This window comes from Triturus cristatus, chromosome 9 (assembly GCF_964204655.1).
Source record: "Triturus cristatus chromosome 9, aTriCri1.1, whole genome shotgun sequence".
Taxonomy (NCBI): Eukaryota; Metazoa; Chordata; class Amphibia; order Caudata; family Salamandridae; genus Triturus; species Triturus cristatus.
Genome location: NC_140592.1, coordinates 159,879,450 through 159,900,348, shown reverse-complemented (window position 1 = coordinate 159,900,348; position 20,899 = coordinate 159,879,450).

The window sequence follows — 20,899 nt, the reverse complement described above, 5'->3', positions numbered from 1 at the left end:
CGTCCGTCAGATAGATATAATCCACATAGGACAATGCCCCCTCATACAAATTTTGAAGCAACTTTGTTACTCTTACTGAGAATAGTCCGGGGCTATTCTTATACCCATGGGGCAATCTACAGAATTGACGTTGAGAGCCGGCGGCTGAAAATGCTGTCAAATATCTGCTCTCAGTTGCTATATTTTGGCAAAATAATCCATTTGGAATGTCTAGTGTTGTTTTATATTTTTTCACCACAATGTTATTCATTAATGCGGCACTGTGTGCATTCTGTACTGCAAATGTCTTTGTGGAAGTGTTCAAATGCCTGTAGTCTAAAACTAGACAACAGGAATTGTCGGGGTTCATCACGGGAAACAAAGGATTATTAATTGCAGAGGTGCAATTCTCTATTACACCCTGGTATTCAAATTGATCTTAGATCTCTCTGACTTGTTTTTTTTGCATCATGTTTTATTGGGTACTGTCTCTGTGGAGCTGGAGTAGTTTTAACTGGGATTACATGGTGAAGTGACTCAGTATCCCACCCTACATGATTGCAGTATAATGCAGGAGCTAGTGCTACCGCCCACTCCAGTGTGTATGAATGTTTTAGTGATTCTGGAATGAGATTGGAGAAAGATGGTAAAATTACTGTTTATCCATTTGGGCAATCCATAACGAACTCAGAAGGCCAAAGTTTTTCAGCCAAAAGGGGATGTTGTGTCCACAAGCCAGGTTCTCCCAAAAGGGATCTTTAACTTTCCTAGGTATGTACCCCTCAATATGGAGTGTTATTTTGTATAACTGGTGTGGGACACTTAACCAAGTATCAGGTGTCTCCACCGTGATATGTTCATTCAATGCTGCTGTCACCTGAAATTCAAACAGGTTCTGGTGAGCTTTTGTTACTTCTGCTGCGCTGTCTAGCATTGTTAGAGCCCATTCCCGATTCAGAAGAGTCCTCAGTATCCTGGGCATTTCTTATTTTAAAGCCAGCTACTTTTGCTCTTTTTGAATTGAGGTTTTGATTTGGGTTTATCTTCTTTTTTGATATTATAGTCTGAAGTGCGATGTGTGTCTCTTGACTTTGCATGCTCTTCTGATCTGTGTTCTGACTGTCATTCCCTCCCAGAGTTTTTTGATGAACCCTGAAAGGAGCAAGAGGAATTTGTATCAGTATCCTCATACCTGTCAGACTTTTTAATGTTATCACGGTTTCTAAGGTTATACCTCCTGTCTGTGGGCTCCTGCTGACGAGACCCACCCCTTGGTTGTGATGCATTCTGCTTATTTTTTTGTTTTTTATTATCTCATTTCTTTTTAGAAGAGTCAGGTGATTGCTTGGTGTCATCCTTTTCAGGATTACCCATCACTTGTAGTTTCATAGGTTTAGCTCCCAAATTATCTCTACCCAATTCGGCGTATGTATCTTCAATAAATGTAGGTAATTCTCGCTCCTGTTGTGCAGAAGTGCATTCCCTCAGGCGTTGGCATATAGCCACCACTTCTGCCTCCCCATTTATGTTTGGTAACATAATTGTAGATACTTGGGAATAATTGCCTATTAATTTCATTACTAAGTTCAGAGCAGGTTCTGCCCTGTACTCATTCTGTATTTGTCTTTATACTTCTGGTATCACTGCTATTGAAGGGGTGCCATGAGTCCTGGTATAGATGGCAGTGAAATCTGTACCCCAAGAGGAAAAATCCTTTATCAGGAGAGCTATCCCCATTGGCAAGGAAATTGTCAGTATCCTGAGTTTTCTTGTGTGCCTGTGTTTGGAAACACTGCCTCTAACTGTGCTAGTTTCTGTGCTTCCAAAATGTCATTTGCTCACGTTTAGTGGGCATTTTTCCCATGACTGCATTCAGTGTTTGTGGTGTGATTTTAGTTGCAGGTCCCTGTAATTGACCTGCTGGAGTAACCCTTGTAGGTTGAAGTGTGAGCGTTCTCATAACGAACTGTGTCAGATTTCTGTAAAGTGTTATTATTTCTTTGTGTAACAGACACAAGTCTGCTATTGGCAATGTGTCAATTTAATGATGCTGTGTGTAAGCAGCTAGGACTGGCCGGTGGCTCCGTCTCTGCTGAGCGTATCGAGTCTCACTTTTTCTGTAGTGTGCGGGAGGGCGCCTTCAAACCAATTTATATGCTCTTGGTAAGTGAGCAGCACTTCTTTGTCCTCGTATGGACAGTACTCTTCTGGTATTTAAATTGCAGTATAAGAATGAAATGCATTTGTGCATATGTCTGCAGGTGGGAATTTGACCCAAGTCCTGAATGACCCATGTGCCTCAATCACAAATGTTACAGTCCTTCCTAAAGCTGAGAAACCAACATTTTCTAATTTTGCAGCAAGGGCATTTCTGACATTTTCTGAAATATTTATAGCACCTTTCTGCTCTCTGTCCTCCCTACTAGTACTAGCATTTTCATCAGGCGCAGTGTTTGCTGTCTGAGAAATTATGGGTGAAAGTTAATAGAAGAGATAAGGGATATGCACAATGTAGGGAACTATAATCCTACAAGCTTGAATAAAACTACAGCCAATACATAGGGTATACCTACTCAGCGGTGGCGGATTTTTTTCCTTCCCACTCCAGACATCTCTGGGTAAATGTGAGTACAGATCTCTAAGAAAAGCATGACTGAACTACTCAGATTTGACCGTTAAATAAAATCCAAACCACTGTTGGAGGTGCCATGTTGTGTAGTTCCTACAAATCTATATAGGATCTGTGCATTTTGACAACATAAACTAAGGGATTGGAGTCCAGACTGATTCCAGACACCCCCAAATGATATGTTCATCTGTAGAACAGCTAGCTCACAGTGCCACTATAAGCCCCACAACCTTACCAAGGAGCGAATAGTTTCTGGCAACTATCGAACATGACAAACCCACAGGACAGTACTTCTCGCTCAGTCACACGTGCTCACTTTGTCTCAGAGGGATACAGAGAATAAACGGTGGGGACGTTTTCAATAAGGATTTATTGAACCAGCGTCACTCTAGTGTAAAATATGTGTGCTTCAACAACCATGAGACAGAAACAGATATATACGATCACAAGCACCAATAGAGTAAATAAAAGGTAGAATTCTACCATAGTACTAAAACAGTGAATATAAACAGGCATATAAGTACATGACAGTAATAATGTGTACTCCTACTATGCAAACCCTAACTAGATGTACCTAAGTGCAGTGCTTTAAGTGGGATGAAAAAACTGGGGGTCTTTCAAATGGGTGTGGCCAATGTAATTAAGGGATGGCTTAAAAACACGTACGCTATAAATCTGTGATTAGCATAGTGTGCCGCCCGACTTGTATTTTGCTGTTTCTGTCATGGCATCCAGATATATGATACAACAAGTAACATCATACTTACAACAAGTCAGGACTATTGGCTTTGTCAATGGTTGTTAGTTGCATAAGATAAATAAGCAGCAACAATGGCTATTATATAATATTGAAAAAGCTTCCACTTAAAGCCCTGGTGATACCACGACAATGTTGCTGCTCCTGAGTTTCAGAAAGAGAAATCCATAGAGAAAATGACTCCCTTTAAAGGATTTCCCTTCCTCTACAACTCTCACCTGGCATGATATCATGCTGTAACTTCTCCCCTAGTGAGAAGTCAGCAGTGTGAGCATGCACACATCAATGTTCCTGCTGTCACTGCAGTCCAGGAGAAAATAGACCGCATGTGCCAGGGCACAAAACAGAGCCTGATAGAGACACTTTTCAAGGCCCCCTTTAAAAAACTGCCAGTGCTTAGCACCGATGAGACCTGGCCCACTTACAGCCATGCCTAAGTGTACCTGGCATGTATGTAGGTGTATAGCCAAGAATCCCCCTAGGAAAGAGCCAGCCCCATTACCTGATGTGAGAGAGCATGGGACCCCATTTTGGTCTCGAGTTGGACACCCCGCGCTGGATGTCAGACCACTGCATGCTGGAGTATCAGCATGCAGGGACCTCACCGTCTCATGTCAGCGTGTCAGTATGGAAGTCTTTCTCCTCTGGTTTGCCTAGTGAGGATGTGGTGCTTATATATCCAAAATATATCCATGGGGGTTCTTTCTAGATGTGTCATGGTACTGTGGACATGTCGGCCAAGGATGACGATAGTGATGACCCTTATACAGAGTTATTATGCAGAAGATGGTAATCCTGCTGTGATACTCATAATACTCATGCATAATGAATGAGGCTAGTTTTCGGAGAAACCACACAACATTTATGCAGCACCTATCTGGGTAAAAGGACAGCACCAAACCTGTAATGTGGAACAATGGTAGGCCGGATATAGGTAAACGGTTGTGTAACTAGCTAGGCCTATATTGGGGTGCATTGGGGTTCATAAGAGTAGAGTGTGGGGAAGGACAGGCCTCTGCATTCTTTTGGTACAATCCTGTGACAGTCGCCCAAGAGTTTCCTGAAAACTCCTGAGGGATCGCAATTTTAAATAAAAAAGAGTTTACAATTTGCTGCATCACACTGCTAATCCCTCATTGACCTCCTCTCAATTAGTAAGGGTTCAGGATGCCTTTACCCTGCCTTTACCCTGCCCCTACACAACTTTTTTTGTTTCTTTGATCATTTTCACAACACCATTATTTTTTCCCCATATTCAGTAAGGCGGCTATTTCATTTCTGTTTTGCCAATACTCAGCCAATTAGAGCATGAACCTTAATTTCTCAAATACTAAGGAAAGGATTTACATCAACTCAAATGCCAAATGTGGTATAATTATGTTTAGCCATTTTGCCTGAGACGCTTTCCAGAAATCCCTATGGAAATTGCATGGATCCCCCCATGCATATATGCACACAGTAGTGGGCACCACTTTGTAGTTAAAATTAGTTTAGAGTTTCCAGAGGAAGAATCTTGTGTCCACTAATACTTTGGGTGACATTTGAAAAATATTCACAAACTAAACCAAACCCCAAAAAGTTTATCAACCTCAGTTTCTTTGCTCTCTCACCATGACTATTTATTATTACACATGTTACATCACCCATAACATGTTCTTTGACATCATTGATAACATCAACATGGCATCTGAAATGACATCATTGATAACAACAATTTGCATGGCAGGGGCACTAGGTATTCTCTCTTCAGTTAATGGCAATTGGTGAATTTCAGTGTTTTTCGTTGGTTTAAAATGTAATATTTTAACGGACCTATTTATAATGCTAGTTTAACCTTTGTTTTTTTCTGTGAATATATATTTACATACTCATTATATAAAAGCACACAGTCAACATTAGGAAGTCTCTGTAGCTGAAGGTGACTACTTACAGTGTAGATGTGCTGTTTGTATTTATTTATTTAAGCAATTTATTGAGCGCGCAAATACCCGAGGGTGTCTCGGCGCTATGTACAAGAGCAGAATAATATCACTCACATCTCTCAAGAATCAAAAGATGGAGGGAGAACTTAAAGTTCCACTCAACTTCCCTTAAATGAACATGTAAAATCAAAAGGAGTGTAAGAGTTGTGTTGAGACACGGGGTGGGGAGGGCAACACCAACAATGTTGTGAGACCCTAACAGTCTTGTCCCGCCAAAGGAGGACTCAGAATACGGTTATCTGATCTTGAAACAGAGGTTGATGCTTGCTGGTGCCCCACCTCATGTACTATTCGAAAGTCATTAAGATTGTACTTTTGTCTAAACATTCAGTTCTACAGGTGTAATTGACATGTTTTTCTTAGAAATAATCATGAATTCAATGGTGGTTGAATGCAAGTATCATAATTATCGAGATCATAAACAAAAAAGCATAAGATAAGAGTGGTTTTATTGATGACTCTGATGGACTTAGAACTGTTTTGTCATGCCCCCTGGGGACTTAGAATGATGTTTCAAATCTTATACCTGAGGTTGAATTTCACTTGTACCCCTGGGGTATCAATATTAGCGACTAACTCATATACTACTTTAAAGTCATTAATATTGTACTTACATGTAATCATTCGGTTCTAAAGGTGTAATGGAGAAGGGTGGGTGGAATTTGCGAAAGTGCCTTTCCCAAAACATCGCGAAAGGCAAAAAATGTCCGTGATCACTCGAAATTTCGCGTGATCGCGGAGAGTTTGTGCTGATTTAATGCGTTACTGAATTTGACCTTCAACTCTGGCACCTGCTTTATATCTGTAAGACTTACAGATATAAATAAAGCAGGTGCCCGATTTGAAGGTCAAATTCAGTAATGCATTAAGAGACACTCCCACGCATTCACGAGGCGCTGTTCAGCAGATGAAGGAACTGAAAGAACCTGACGCAGCTCCGGCCTTTGGATGTATCTATCCGGTTATTCCGCAGAGAGCTTCCCTTTCTGCATAGTCCATAGTTATCAGAAAATACATTGGTGTGAATAGGGCCGTGGCGTTTTTACCTGGGATCAAGGCGCCTGTGCCACTTGGGGGCAAAACTTAGCACTTTGACATCAGGGCGAGTTTTGTCCAACCAAGAGCCCGTTGTTTATGCCATGTTTGATGCAAGCACATGACAGCAGTGATGAAGTCGCTGGAGACTGGAAGCATGGCTACGGTTCTGAGCATTTCGGACAGGGACCCATGAGCTCTGACATCACATTAGTTTGTTTAGCATCTTTCTGCGTTGTCACCAGAGCGGCCAAGGACTGACTGAGCACAGATTTTAAACTATCAACCTATTGTCCAGAGCAAGGATCCTTGGAACTTTGTAGGTCTCGGAAACGGCAGGGTCTGGAATCGTCTGACACCTCTCCGCCCGGACGTGATGTTCAGGGGCGTGCACCCGGAGGCACGGCGACCTTCAGCATCTCATGAAGTACACAACGCTGAGGACTGCAGGCTCCCAGAGGGTCCCTTGGCGGAGGAACCACTGTCCCAGTCAGGAACGGGAGCCGACGATGGGCAGGGACAACATTCAGAAGACAAAACAACCTCCCCCATCCTGCAGGAACTGTAAGTACGGAGAAAAGGGCGGGAGGAATAGGACATGATTTCAAATGTAATCCCAAACAGGGCTCCGTGAAGTTTTTTTTATGCCCGCTTGTTCGTGCCTAGTTCTCGAACATCCACATCCCCGCAGTTTGCCGAGTTCCGCACTTTTCCTTTGTCTACACACTCGGGTAGTTTTTCCTTGCAGACTAACAATATTTTCTTGAATGTCAATATTTCTCAGAGGCTAGTTAGTCACCACAGACAATACTAGGTGTGCTGATTCCTCGCGAGTTTGCTTAAACACCAGTTTGCTTTTGACTCGCTTTTATTGGCGATGCCTTTTCTCTTTTTTAACAACGTAAAATTAACTAAGGGTGGGCGACAATTTCAGTTCCCTCGCGGATCGTGGAAGTTTCGACATTTTCGCGTTCCACGCGTAACGCGAAAATGTTGAATTTTCGTAATTTCCGCGAGCGGAACGGAAATTGTCGCCCACCCTTAGTAATGGAACCTTTTGATCTTAAAGAGTGATCACAAATCAAATGGTGGTTGAATGTAGGTGGTACAATTGAACTTCAACCTCAGATTTGTTTAGACAAAAGTTCAATCTTAATGACTTTCGAATAGTACATAGTCGCCTGGGGGTATGACAAAACCACTCTAAGTCATGATCATGATTAAAAAACCACTCCTATCTTCCTGTATTACCAATTGGGAACACCTGGCAAGGAGCACTGCTATAAAAGCTGGCAGCTTCCCACACTTGCTTTAAGATGCAGGCTGAAGAGGACATGTTGCGGAGTGCACACTGAAGGACTAAGGTAAAGGGCAAACTACAACTGTTGGGTGACTCTCTATACGTCTCCACAGTAGGTGGAGTGATTTTGATACCCCTTTCACTCCTTTATCTATTTATAATCCTCCAATCTCCAATTTTAATAGCTTCCCATCTCTAATAAAAGGAAGAGTAATACTGCGCCTCTGCCGAGACCTATGAAGACCTTCTAAAACAAAAACATTTAGAAATACAGTGAGATCTGCACAGCATAAGCTGTCCAAAAATCGCAGAGAGGAGGCATTGATAATAGAGCTACCCCAAATTAAGATCCATCCTAGTATGGAATACATGAGCAATTATTACATTTGCTCCCATAGAAAACAACCCCAAAATGGTTGAAGGTGTTTGTATTTAATGGAGCAAAAATACACATAGATAGAAATCATTGGGTGTGTGCATTATTAGAAAAATGGGACAACATCAGTAGTAGATTCTAATACATAAGACATTGTTCTCCACGTCTTTTTGCCTCCTTCTCGGAATGGACAAAGAGTCCCATATGACCAAAAAAGAAGAAACAAAATGTCAAAAGTTAAAGGGAAAGTGTACAATTTGATTTCATATAATTTGACTTCATGAAGGGAACCTTTAAAACAACCTTTAGGTTCTGACGAAAGCCATTGACCAATAGGGCGCAAAGTTGGCTGAAACATGTTGACCTGGTTCTTCCAGAGAAAGATGTGAGAGACACCACCTAATACGTCTCTTATCACATCCTGCATTTTTTATCATACCCCTATCTTTTATCTCCTTAATAAAATACGTCGTTTCTAAAGGTAGGAGGTATTTTTGTAACTTTTTTTCCTCACATAGTGGATCCCATATGGTCTCAGATTCAAGAGACAATCCCTCCTGGTGGAGGAAAAGACCCAATGATGTAACGATCAGTGGCTAAGTATGCCAAATGGAGACATGCCTTTGGAGGAACAAGACTGTTGAGGGTCTCACAACAATTTTGGTGTTGCCTTCCTACCCCCCGTCTCAACACAACTCTTCCACTCCTTTTGATTTTACATACCATCCCTCACAGTCAGGTAACCCAATGACTAATATGGACTGACCCTGTGTCCCATGCTGTGTGCTGTGGTGGGTGGAAGCAAAATGTGTATGACACTGAAGCAGACCAACAGATGAAGAGGGCTGTCTGAAAGCCCTGTAAGTAATTACGTATAGTATTTACACTTTTATTTTTTTCTAAATGTTTTGGCTAATCCCAGACCTAAAAATGAGAACAGGCTATGTTTAAGTAATGTTTTTGTAACCGGATTTTCGACTTGTCAGCCTTAGGGTAGTCTTCCCCCAAACCTTTTGCCTTCACATCTAATTCTTGCTGTATTTGTTCTTGTTGGCCTTAGAACTCTGTGCACTTTACCACTGCTAACCACTGCTAAAGTGCTTGTGCTCACTCCTTAAAACATGGTAATATTGACTTATACCTCACTAGCATACTTATTTTCCTTTTAAGTACCTAGTAAAGTGGTGTACCATATACTCAGGGCCTGTAAAGTAAGTACTACCAATGGGCCTGCAGCACTTTGTGTGCCAACTTAAATCATATCTCAGGCCTGCCACTGCAAAATAACATCTTTACCAGGCCTAAACCTCTCTTTTCTATACGTATAAGTGATCTCAAAGGTAGGCCCTAGACATTGGTTATGGCAGGGTGGATTGTAATCAAAAAGTGGGACATGCACTTTTAAGTTTTACATGATCTGATGGCGAAACACTTCAAAATTATTTTTTCACTACTGTGAAGGCTCCCTCTCCCATAGGACAACATTTGATTACTTTATTACATTTATCAAGTGATAACTTTCAAATGAAAGCAGGTAGAAATGGTGAGCGTGGTGTCTAAAGAATTGCGATTTAAAACCCTCTTTATTGGTAGTCAGGTTTTAAGTCACAATTCTGTAAATGCCACCTTGTTCCAACCGTTTGATGCCTGCAGCCTGTGTCCCGGGTCACATGACTAAATGTAGCTGGCAGTTGGTCTGTGTTTATTACTCCCAGCCAGTGGGACCAAGGGGAAATAGGCATCAGCAGGACGGGCCATCTCTGACTGGATGGGAGGGTGGAGCTGTCACCTATCACATTTGCACATCACAAAAACTTTGCCTCAGCACACTCACAAAGGCCTTCACACTAGTTTTTTTGTCATACAAGCTTGGGCCAGGTTAGGGAGGCAGGAAATTCCACACACCTCTGTAGAGGGTTGACTTTATAGACGTTTTCAACTTTAAAGTTGGTACCAGGTATAAATAGGGAATACTCATACCTAACTCTTCAGTACACTTCTGGACTTGTGGAAGTCTCAGATGAAGGACTATTGTGCTGCTGTAAGAAGGATTGCCCTATTGCCCTGCTACTTTGCTGCACTTCTGCCTGAGTGAGAAGGACTGTGTTAGACCTGACCCTTTTTGCGGGGTTATCCCAAATCTTTTTGCCTTCCTCCTGTATTTTTCTGACCTTTTTTGTTGGTTTAATGACTCTGGGCACTTTACCACTGCTGATCAGTGCTAAAGTGCACGTGCTCTCTCCTGTAAAGTTGGTAAGATTAGTCTACACCTGTTAGGCATTGTTAATTTACCCGTAAGTCCTTTGCAGAATGGTATCCTAAATTCCCCTGGCCTGTAAATGAAATGCTAGTAGTGGACCAGCAGCACTGCTTGCGCCACCCACAGAAGTACCATTTCAAACCTGTCTCAGGTCTCTGCAGGTGCAGGGCCTGCATGCACAGTTTATGACCACAGTGACATAGCATTTAAAATGTTTGAGAAGTCTGAAACTCCCCTTTTACTACATATAGGTTGCCCCTAAGGTAGGCCCTATGGACAGGGTTCTGTGTAGGTAAAAAGTGGGACATGCACCTTTGTTGTGTGGCATGTCCTGGTAGTGACAAACAACCTATTTAGTTTCTCACTGCTGTGAGGCTGTTCCTCTCATAGGTTTGCATTGGGAATTCCCTGATATGTATTTCAGTGGTCATTTCTGATATGAAAGGGGTAGCGTGGCAGTGTTTGATATGTGGTAATCTTGCTTATTGGTGAAGGCGGATTTGTTTTTACTATTTTAGAAATGTCACTTTTAGAAGTGGGCATTTCTGTATGCTTATCACTCTTTGTGCCCTACCAGCTTGTGTATTCAACATCTGGCTTTGATTGACAGGAGCTGGGGATGTTCATTCATTCTAGACAGTCACAAGGGGAGCCGCAGTGTGCCCTGCATTTCCTGGGTGACTCACAGCCAGGCTGAATAGACCTGGTCTACATTTAGAGTGGTGGGAGGAGTTGTCACCTGAACCTGAATAGGGCTGTGCATGCCTTTCACAATGCTCTCTCCTCCCCCCTGTAGTGTGTCTGGAGCCAGGGCTGGGGATTGAATTGGGGTGTTGTGCACGTCTAAGCTTGTTTGAATTGGCCCCAGAACAAAGACTTTGTGGGTATAAGTACAAGGGTGTAGCCCCATGATTTTAGACAGTGCGTGGGACTTTTAACTAGACACTGCTGGCTCTACATACTGGACCAGAGGATTGCTGTGCTGCCATGAAAACCACCACTTGGACTTTGCTTAAATGTGTTGATCTGCTGGAAGGATGGCTTCATTGCCTGCAAAGGATCCTGTGTGCTGGCCTCGTACTTACCTTCCTGCTTGTGTGATCCCCAGTGCTCTACAAGCAGTGCTATGCAGGCCACTTGTCCTGACCACTCTGGCACATGGTGAGCGCTGTGGACTGCTCCTGGGTTACCCCACATTAGCACGTGGTGAGCGCTGTATCCTTCCTTTGTTTTTTGTGAAAGCTTGTAAGGAGTGCTTTTGTCCACCCAGCATTGCGCGCAGCGCTGCACTTTCCGAGTGCTTCCTGAGGGATGGGAGGAGAGCTTAGGATCTTTGTGTGGTGAAGGCTCCCTACGGAAACTCAGCTGTACATTGGTGCCCACCCGTAATTGACATCTCCTCTTTTGGGGCATTATTACCAGCGGTCTGAGAGATCCTGAAGTGTCCCAGACATGCTGCAACACAAGGGCTTTTGGATCATCCCGCATATGGGGGACCTAGTGAGGGTTACCCGCCGACGTGGGAGGTGTGCATGCCCCATGTGCCTGCACCTACCTGGGGGAATGGTAGCTGATTTTCCGAACAGGGTGAGTTCTCGTGGGGGCCTTCACTGCATTCTTGCAAAGACTGAAAATATTTCACTCCCTATAATAGGAGTGCAGAGGTATCAAGGCCTGTGTGGGCTTCCTGTGGCTTATACGGAGACTATTTCTGACTCATACATTTTTCATGCCATGAGCCTTTGTGGGGCGTTGTGAGTTAAGTCACGGTTGAGGACCCTGGATAACAAGTACTGCTTCTATATGGGTATAAGATGCACAGTGTTTATGACTTCGGTGTTTGTCTTTCATTACGTTCTGCAAGTCATGTTCATGGTGAGATGTTAGTTTATGTCTTACACTGCCAGGATAATGAGTAACAAAGAAGGTGACTGTATAAAATGCACAGAGATAGTGTTTTTATGATGTGTGCAACATATATGTGTTCACCTTATTGCACTACTTATGCTGTTATGACAATTGCAAAGTGGCAAAGTGATTTATGATCTATGTGAGATTATGACAATTGTCTAGTTGGTGAACTGAGTTATGTGATTGTGGTCTAACATGATTTACGTATAATACAAAGGATATTTTTATATAATCTTGTGTAGATTCTCTTTTGTGGTGTACCTAGTGAGTCACTGTTCTGTGTGTCTGTTGCGCAAACGCTTTACACATTGCCTCTGGTATAAGCCTGACTGCTCTGCCAAGCTACCAAGGTGGTGAGCAGGGGTTATCTTGATTGTGTAACTTCCTTACCCTGACCAGAGTGATGGGTTCTGCCTGGCTGAGGTGCATATCCTAGCCAACCAGAAATCTCATTTCAAACAGACTGGACCTACACCGTGAACCCAGGACCACCAGCGTGACTTGAAGGGCTAATTGGCTGGTCTCTTGATCTGAGCCTAAGGAACAGAAAAGGCTCTAACCATCTTTAACCCTTCACCTGGGCTCTGCCTCCTATGAGTCCTAACCCCCAAGTGGTGCCCTTCCAAACCTGGACCATTGGAAGTTGGGCTAAAGGTGCTCTACCAGCCCAGCTCCGCTCTCACCAGAACTGATGCAGCGCGACAAAGCCTCGATGCTAGCCCACTTCACAGCCTGCACAGCTCATCAGAGTTACTGCTATGCAACACATCTCCTTTGCAGAGCTTGCAGTCTCTCAATTGAACTGATGCAGCTCAATCAGCCTGGATGCAATCCTGATTCGCAGCCCTCGCAACTCATCTGCACTGCTGCGGTGTGACATCTTTGACACAGACTCCACATTGCTTCTCAAAACTATAGCAGCATCACGCAACGCATCACAAAACACTCCACAACTAGGATTTAAGATTAATTTCTCAACAAGAGTAACTTGTTCCCTGTATCCAGCCCACTCTCCATAACATCAGCTTACAATTTTGTCCCGGTCATGTGCGATCAGATAACCACAGTTGGCGCTTTTTGCTTTTAAGCACTATTTTTACCTAAACTTTTAAAAGTGCATATCTCCGGTTCTACTAATTGAAATTGTGTTATGTGGTGTCATACAATGTATCCAATTTAACTCTATTTTTCTAAATTGGTTTGGAATTTTTCTTCTGTTATGATTTCCCTTTATTACTGTTTGTGTGGTGCATAAATACTTAACACATTTTCCTCCAAGTTAAGCCTGACTGCTTTTGTGCCACTCTACCAGAAGGTTAAACACAGATTAATTTAGGAACTTTAGTGGTTCAGCCTGATAGGGCTTGTGGCTGTTGGTTTAAGAGGGGTCACACCCCTTCCAACCAACAACCCAATTTCTCACACGAGATAAGTGACCTGGGGCCATATTATGTATTGTGCTCTAAGAGCACTACAGGCGTGAGTGCCTGCTTTGTGTGCCCCTGGGACACTATCGTATTTCAGAAGAGGCTGCAGGAGCTTGTGCAGCCCCTTCTGTGATACTTCTGCAGTGCTGATAGCGCTGGCACTCTCTGAAGATAATACTGCCACTAAATGTGTGCCACGGTATCTTTAGATAAGCATTGGAGAACTTTGCCTGTGCATCTGAGCCCTAGTATTTTTGTGGGAACAGAGGCAAACAAGCCTTAGGAGACGCTCTGACAGTGAGTCACAAAAAGCTGGTGTACTCTCAGTGCTCCCCGAACAAAGGCAGCCCTCTGTAGGCCTGGAAGTAGCCCCCCAAACACCCTCTGAAAGCAGGTACAGTCACTTACTCCCCCCACACATAGTGTAACATGGAACTGCTTGTAAGCAGCCTCTCCTTACTTCACTGAGTGCAATGCCCCAAGGGCAGCCACAAATTACATTCATTGTAATAGGATGCCCTGCCTCTATTTTCTCCTGCCACACCTGCTCAAAGGTGCAATGGCGGAGACACGGACAGCACAAACATTAAATAAAATAAGCTGTGATCTCCTTTAATGTGTCATGAAACACACCCTGATTGACAAAAAAGGCTCAATAGAGAGCAGCACCAGTTTGGACAGATAACTGAGAAAGGTTCTTCAACACTGCTACCTCAGAAACTGTCATTGGCATAAGATGAAGAATGCCTCAGACTACCATCCTAGGTACAACCTCTCACATCAGATGAAACAATGATAGTATCATTATCAGTTTACGCTCCATTGCTTACACAGCCATCTTATAGAATAGTAAATAGTTTCCGTACTCCCCCAGCAGTGCTCTAAAGTAGTTACTTGGCCCAACTACTGCCTGCTTTAAATTGGCATCTTTGATGAAGAGTAAAGCTTTTGTTTAGCTCATTTGCACTTATAGATCTGTGCCGCGAGTTAAGGTATTTGTCAAAAAAAGATGCTCAGACAAAACACAATTGGGCCTTATTTATGAGGCCATGCGACACTTTTGTGCCACTGTTAAGTCACTTTTTGTTACGCACCAGTGGTGTAAAAAAAGCGCCATGTTAAGCCCTATTTACAAAGTGATGCATCTAAACAGATGCATCACTTTGTATAATATATGCAGGGTGGGAATTCCCACGTAAAAAGCCTGGTAGAAGTGGCGCAGTGAAATCTATCCGCGCCACTTCTAGGACGCCCTTGTATCAAAATCTTATGCCTGCCTCACAGCAGGCATAAGACTGACGCAGGCTCAAGCCCCATGTGAAAGGACACATTGCTGGAGTTGCGTCACTTTTGTGACACACTCTAGCAATGCGTCAATACTACGCCTAAAGATATGTAAAAAATGCTGACCTATCTGTAACTCTATGTGACATGGAGAGCCATACCTTAAATACGGCGCATCCATCATGTCGCAAGGAGGGCGCAGTGAAAACTGTCATATCACTGTTTTTCAGGCAGCGATGCCTCAGTTTTCTTAAATGAGGCCAAATAGTCCTTATCTGCGCAATACTATTTACTAGCATTAAACCTTCTTCCAAGAAAAAAATTTCAACAGCATAGAAAGGTTTGGGTATATTCATCAAATCATCAAATCTGGACCAAATGTTAACTCTTGGGAAGAAGAAAGGTTTGTGGAGATGAACAGGTAAATAACTTCTTTCAGAATATTCAGATGACGTCAAGACTTCTTAACCAGTATAAGGGAGGATGCCCAGCACTAGTTTGTATGACGCTGCTGGAAAAAAGAATATGGCCTTAATTTGCATATTCTGCCTATTCCTACAATTAAAAAACAACGCAGTGCCCAGAAATTACCAGTTCCATTGCTAAAACAAGCATTTGCAAAGGGAATAGGTTTGGTGTTTTGCCAGCCCTTTGCCTTTGTCAATGCTTGTTTTTTTCTTGGTGTAAAATAATATTTTTGTGGAGATGCTGCTGTGCCCTTGACATTATAAAAAATAAGTATTGGGTCAAAGCAAAAAAATATTTTTGCCCTTATAAATCACACTATGGCCTAGCAGGCCCTGGTAGTTAAGGGAACTACTTTGGGGCCGTTTCCGATCAGGGTCGGAAAGCACTCCGACCGAGCCGGATCCGGAGTGTTTTCCGACCGAGCCGGAGTCCTGCAGTCCGACCGAGCGAGTACGATGCGGCCGTATGCTGTCAGACTCGGTTCGGTCGGACTCCCGTAGAAGTCAATGGGAGCCGGTCGTACGACGCGTACATGGGCTCCCATTGACTGAAGGGGTACGTCGCGGACAAGTGTGCCCCCTACAGTGGGTACGCATCAGTGCCATCTGCACCGTACATGCCTGTGTTGGGGAGACCCATGGGTCTCCCCCTGTGTCCGAGTCGTAGGTCTGCGGGTGACAGGGGGTCCGACGCGGACCCCCAAAGGCAACCACCCGGACAATTTGCGAGCTGGACGCTCCGGCTCGCACAGGCTGTCCGAAGCGTGCATCGTACTGGCTCGGTCGTGATTCGCATCCATTGCACGCCACGGTTAGCTTCCGACCGAGACAGACGGAGCGGTTCGGATTCGGAAATGACTCGGTCAGTGAATTTCATGTAGCTCGCATGGTACTTGCTCGCTCGTACAGCTGTATGAGTCGGCCGGAAAACACGTGTACGGCTCGTAATTTTTCCGGCCGGATCGCGTTTGGTGCCCTTCCGACCCGGATCGGAATCGGCCCCTTTGTGTGGATTTGCTTTTTACGACAGAGGAGAATGTCATCATAGTGAAGTTAGCCAATGACTGCAGTGGGCTGACCAATGGCCCCATGCTTTATGCTGCAGTAAGCATGACTGAAACTACAGCATACCAATGGATGGAGAGGGCTGACTGAAATCCCCTTTAAATTAGTACATTATATATGCATACAAAGGGGCAGATTTCAAAGAAGCAGCACAAATCAGGTCAGCAAGCAAAGTTGCTGCACTGTGTTGCGTCATCTGGATAGAGCATAACTGTGTCATATCATTAAAAAATGGCATAGTTGTGCTCCCTCGTGCCTTGGCGCACATTTTGCTGCCTAGTGCCAATGAAGGGATGCTTACACCATAGTAGAAGGGTGTGTGCATTACAGTGGCGGCTCCCCCATTAGGGCGTGGGGGCGTCGCCCCACTGCTTTCTCGCGGTGCGAGAAGGCAGAAACATAAATGGTAAAAACAACCATTTATGTTTCTGCCTTCTCGCATTGCGAGAAAGCAGAAGTGCCTCTGTGCTTGGTTGGGGGCGGGAGGGTGGGCGGTCCTGCTCGAGGGCAGGGGGGGAGTGGCTTACCCACTGTTGTGGGTACTGACTGTTTGGCCGTCGGCCCTGAGCAGACCAAACAGTCAATACCCACAATAGTGGGTAAGCCACTCCCCCCTGCCCTCGAGCAGGACCGCCCACTCTCCCTTTTTCTCTATGTAGGCTGCTGTATGCAGCAGCCTACATAGAGAAAATGGCCCGGGTGGGGCGCACTCCGATTCGCCTCCAGCGTTGTGATTGGCGGAGGGGAGGGAGGGAGGCTGCCTTTCTTCCTAATGACGATACAGGAATCGGATTAAGAATTCGAAAAAGCAGCACGGCGGGAGTTGGACGGACGGATGGTGGACCCATCCAGATGGCAGCTGAGGTGGCAGCGGCGCAGGATGGTAAGTTAACTCAGTTTTATTTTATATGTATTTTTTAATTAAACGAACCCCTCCCGCCTCCCCCATCCCCCCACCACGACGACCGCAACCCCATTTCCACCTCCCTCCCCCCACCCGCCCGTCATGCTGGCCGCAATTGGAAAAGTAAATAGCTTCCGCTTGTGGTGCATGAATAATTTGTGTGAGTGAGTTTGCCTATATGAAAGTCCATATGAGTATGCTTGAGCGTGACTTATGGACGACTCTCCTTCTATTTGCCTACCGCTAATTCTTTTGCCTAGTGTCATTTTAGGGATTTTTATGGCCTCTGGGAAGCCACAGTTTAACTGCTATATTGTGACTGTGACCCCCATCTCCGAAAGTTTGCCTGGCATCATGCAGGGGTGAATTAGCAGAAAATGGGTAATTTGCTCTCTAACGAGTGAGATCATCCGATTTTGCGTCCGTCTCTTGATTGCACAAATGGCATTCAGTTCTGCCAGCACCCAGCGATGCAAATCTCTTAGGCATAGGACCGCCTGCTGCTGTTGCGCCCCTTCAGTTAATGCACATGCTGCAGAGGTTGTTGTGCGAAATGAGTGCAAGACGTTTTAATACCACTAAAGCAACACAGTGTGTCAATGCACCAGATGCAGAGAGCTGCATATAACCTACAGGTTACAGTTTCTTGCCCTAGGAAAACAGCTCAGAGGGTTAATGCTGAGATGTGTATATACCCTTTAAGTCACAAGAGCTGATATCACTGATGCTGTTGAGTCGGAAATTGTGCCAGTTGCAGAGATCTATTTAACTTGCAACCCTCACGCTTCAATACTAGTAAGGTTGTACCGTGGGTTAATGCACCTCCCGCAGAGGTGTTTAATGTGCTTTTTAGAAGCCTCAATATCAGCAAGATAACACATATACCTGCAGCAGAGGTCTGTAACTTGCAGGTGACATATTTGAATCACAGTAAGATAGCTGAAAGGTTTATTGTACAACATTTTTTTCTTTCCTATTGCCGTATTTATGTAGTTAATCAAGTAGCTCTTAACAATTTGTTAAGATGGGCATTGTGCCCTGGCTGTTTTGTTTTGATAGTAGGATATTATGCAATGGGCCTCAGAAGGTGTTGGTGTGGCAAAGCCTAGTCCTGTGTTTGTGTGTATAAGTATATATGCTGGTACGTCTGAGTGTGAGTGCACATATTTATGTTTGAGCGTGTGGCCGAGGTGAGTGGGTGTATGAGTTAAGCCGACGGTGGATGGTAATCACGAAACACTTTCTTCTTCATAGCACAGAGTACAACATAGGGACGAAATCACTCAATATAATGGGAAGCGAACATCAGGCATGATCACCAACCTGTTTTTATATAATCCGGAGTTTTCACAGTATCACAAAAGGTATTCAGATTTACATTGAGGATAAAATATTTTCTTCTTTAGAATCTAGGCAGAATCCAGGCAGTTCTCAGCGGTGACTGAAGGCCTGTCCTATGTTAAAATTAATTTTCATTACTGCTTTACTCCTTAGTTCATCGCAGTTCAGTGCAGCCCTTTTCTCTGTTTAAGCCTCACTTCTCCAGATTGACCACTTGGTGTCGCTGTTGAGAGTACTGGCCTTGGCGTGTCTCACCTTCTGAAGTGTTATCTATATTGGTCTCCATCGAGGCTCTTTGACTAGCTTCAAAACCAGGCACCCAGACCGAGTTTAATCCTCAGTGACTGTTGCGGGTCAATACTGTCACAATTGCCTTGTATTCATCAGGTTTGCTTTGGAGTGCATGATTTTCCCCCTCTTTGTTTCGGAGTTTTCTCGAGCGAGAACCCCCCTGGCTCCCCTTTTGACAGTCATGCTTACTAGCCCCGTGATGAAGTACACATTGGCAGCTTTTGCGCCCTACCACTCTCGAATGTCACCAGCCGCCACTGGTGCGTTAACATTCGGATAGTTTTTGTGCAGGAAGGGATTCCTCTTTGTATGTGTGCTGCAAAATGCCTCAGGCAGGCACACCTTTGGGGCGCAAACCCATATGTAGATATGGTTTGAATGAAAATCCATAGGTAGATACAAGGGAATGCCGATGCCCCACACAAGGAATGCTTACAGGCGTGGCCAGCACAGATAAAAGCGGTACGGTGGGGCGTGGTGGGGGGAGAAATTGACAGACGACGGGATGGATAAAATGTCATTAAAAAATAAATAAAACCACTTACCTTGCGCTGGTTGCATCGCCGTCTCGGTGATGCGACGAGCGCAAGGTAAGTGGTTTTATTAATAGTTGTATTTAATTGTATCTATCCCCTTGTCTGCCGTCTTCACCGTCCTACCGCCGTGGCAGCCGCGCCTGAATGCTTACCAGACGCAAATCAATTCAATAACATTTTATGTTGCTTTGCAAATACCACAAAGGAGTTTGTCTCGCGTCTGCACCAAAAAAGTGACACAAACCCAAAGTAAAATCATTGAGAATCCGGTCCATAATTTTAGCAAAATCTGAGTTTTGGCTGCAGCGAGTTCTAGAGATCGTCAGTTATTTAGACTAGTGACTCAGTCACTCCAGCATCCCTGTAATGTATAAAAGCTTAGCATCGGATCATACCCTAGGCTGGTACCCTAGCTTCTGCTGGGCATTCACCAACGAGCGGCAATGTCTGTACATCAAGAACATCACAACGCAATGGATGCACCCAGCACACTCGATATCATCCAGAAGGCAAGAGGACAGACGCGCATGATTCCTCACCACTAGAATTCACTGCAGGGTGTGAGCACACCTGTGGTACCTTTTGCAAGTGAATGGTGTTTAACTATGCTAGTAAAAACGTAGCATAACATATTTAAATTGTTGGAAGACATGCATGCATTCCTAGTCTACTCTCCCCTCGTTCCATAAAGGCACAGGCATATTTATTTCTGATGTAATGGAATGCTTCTTCCAGGAATCTTACCCATAGGTTCTGTATAAAAACGTTCTACAGCCTTTTCTCTTCACGTCTGAAAGCTAAATGTGCTATCTTCAAAGTGAAGCCAAATCAAACAGGCAGATAGAAAAACGTACATTTCAACAGGATGAATAATGCGTTCCAAATATTTACTCCTTTCTACAATTTCTAGACTAATCTGACTGGTAAAAGCAAATATATAGTAATCAGGTAAACGTGTTTGAAAGATACATCATTCTTTTCAAAGTAGCACAGATGGTGGAAAAATAGCTGTGAGTCTACGTAGGTGTGAATATTTAACTTCGGTAAATTAATGTAATCAGGAGTAATGGGTGGTATTTAAGCAACGCATTATTTTGATAAACAGTTTACCCCATGTAGGTTTGGGCCCACTGCTGTTGAGCTGCTACAAGCACCAGTAACTTCTATATTCAAAACCAGTAATCTAGATACACAATTTTCTCCAGTGGTGTAAACTGGATGCCGTGGCCCTTAATGCTAGCAAGACAAATGGGCCCTTCTGCCCCTGGTGGCAGGGTTGGACTGGTCACTAAGCCAATCTGTCATATTTTCGGTGGGCTGTAGGTGAGGGGGCTGTTTTCAGAGCAGAATGAGGT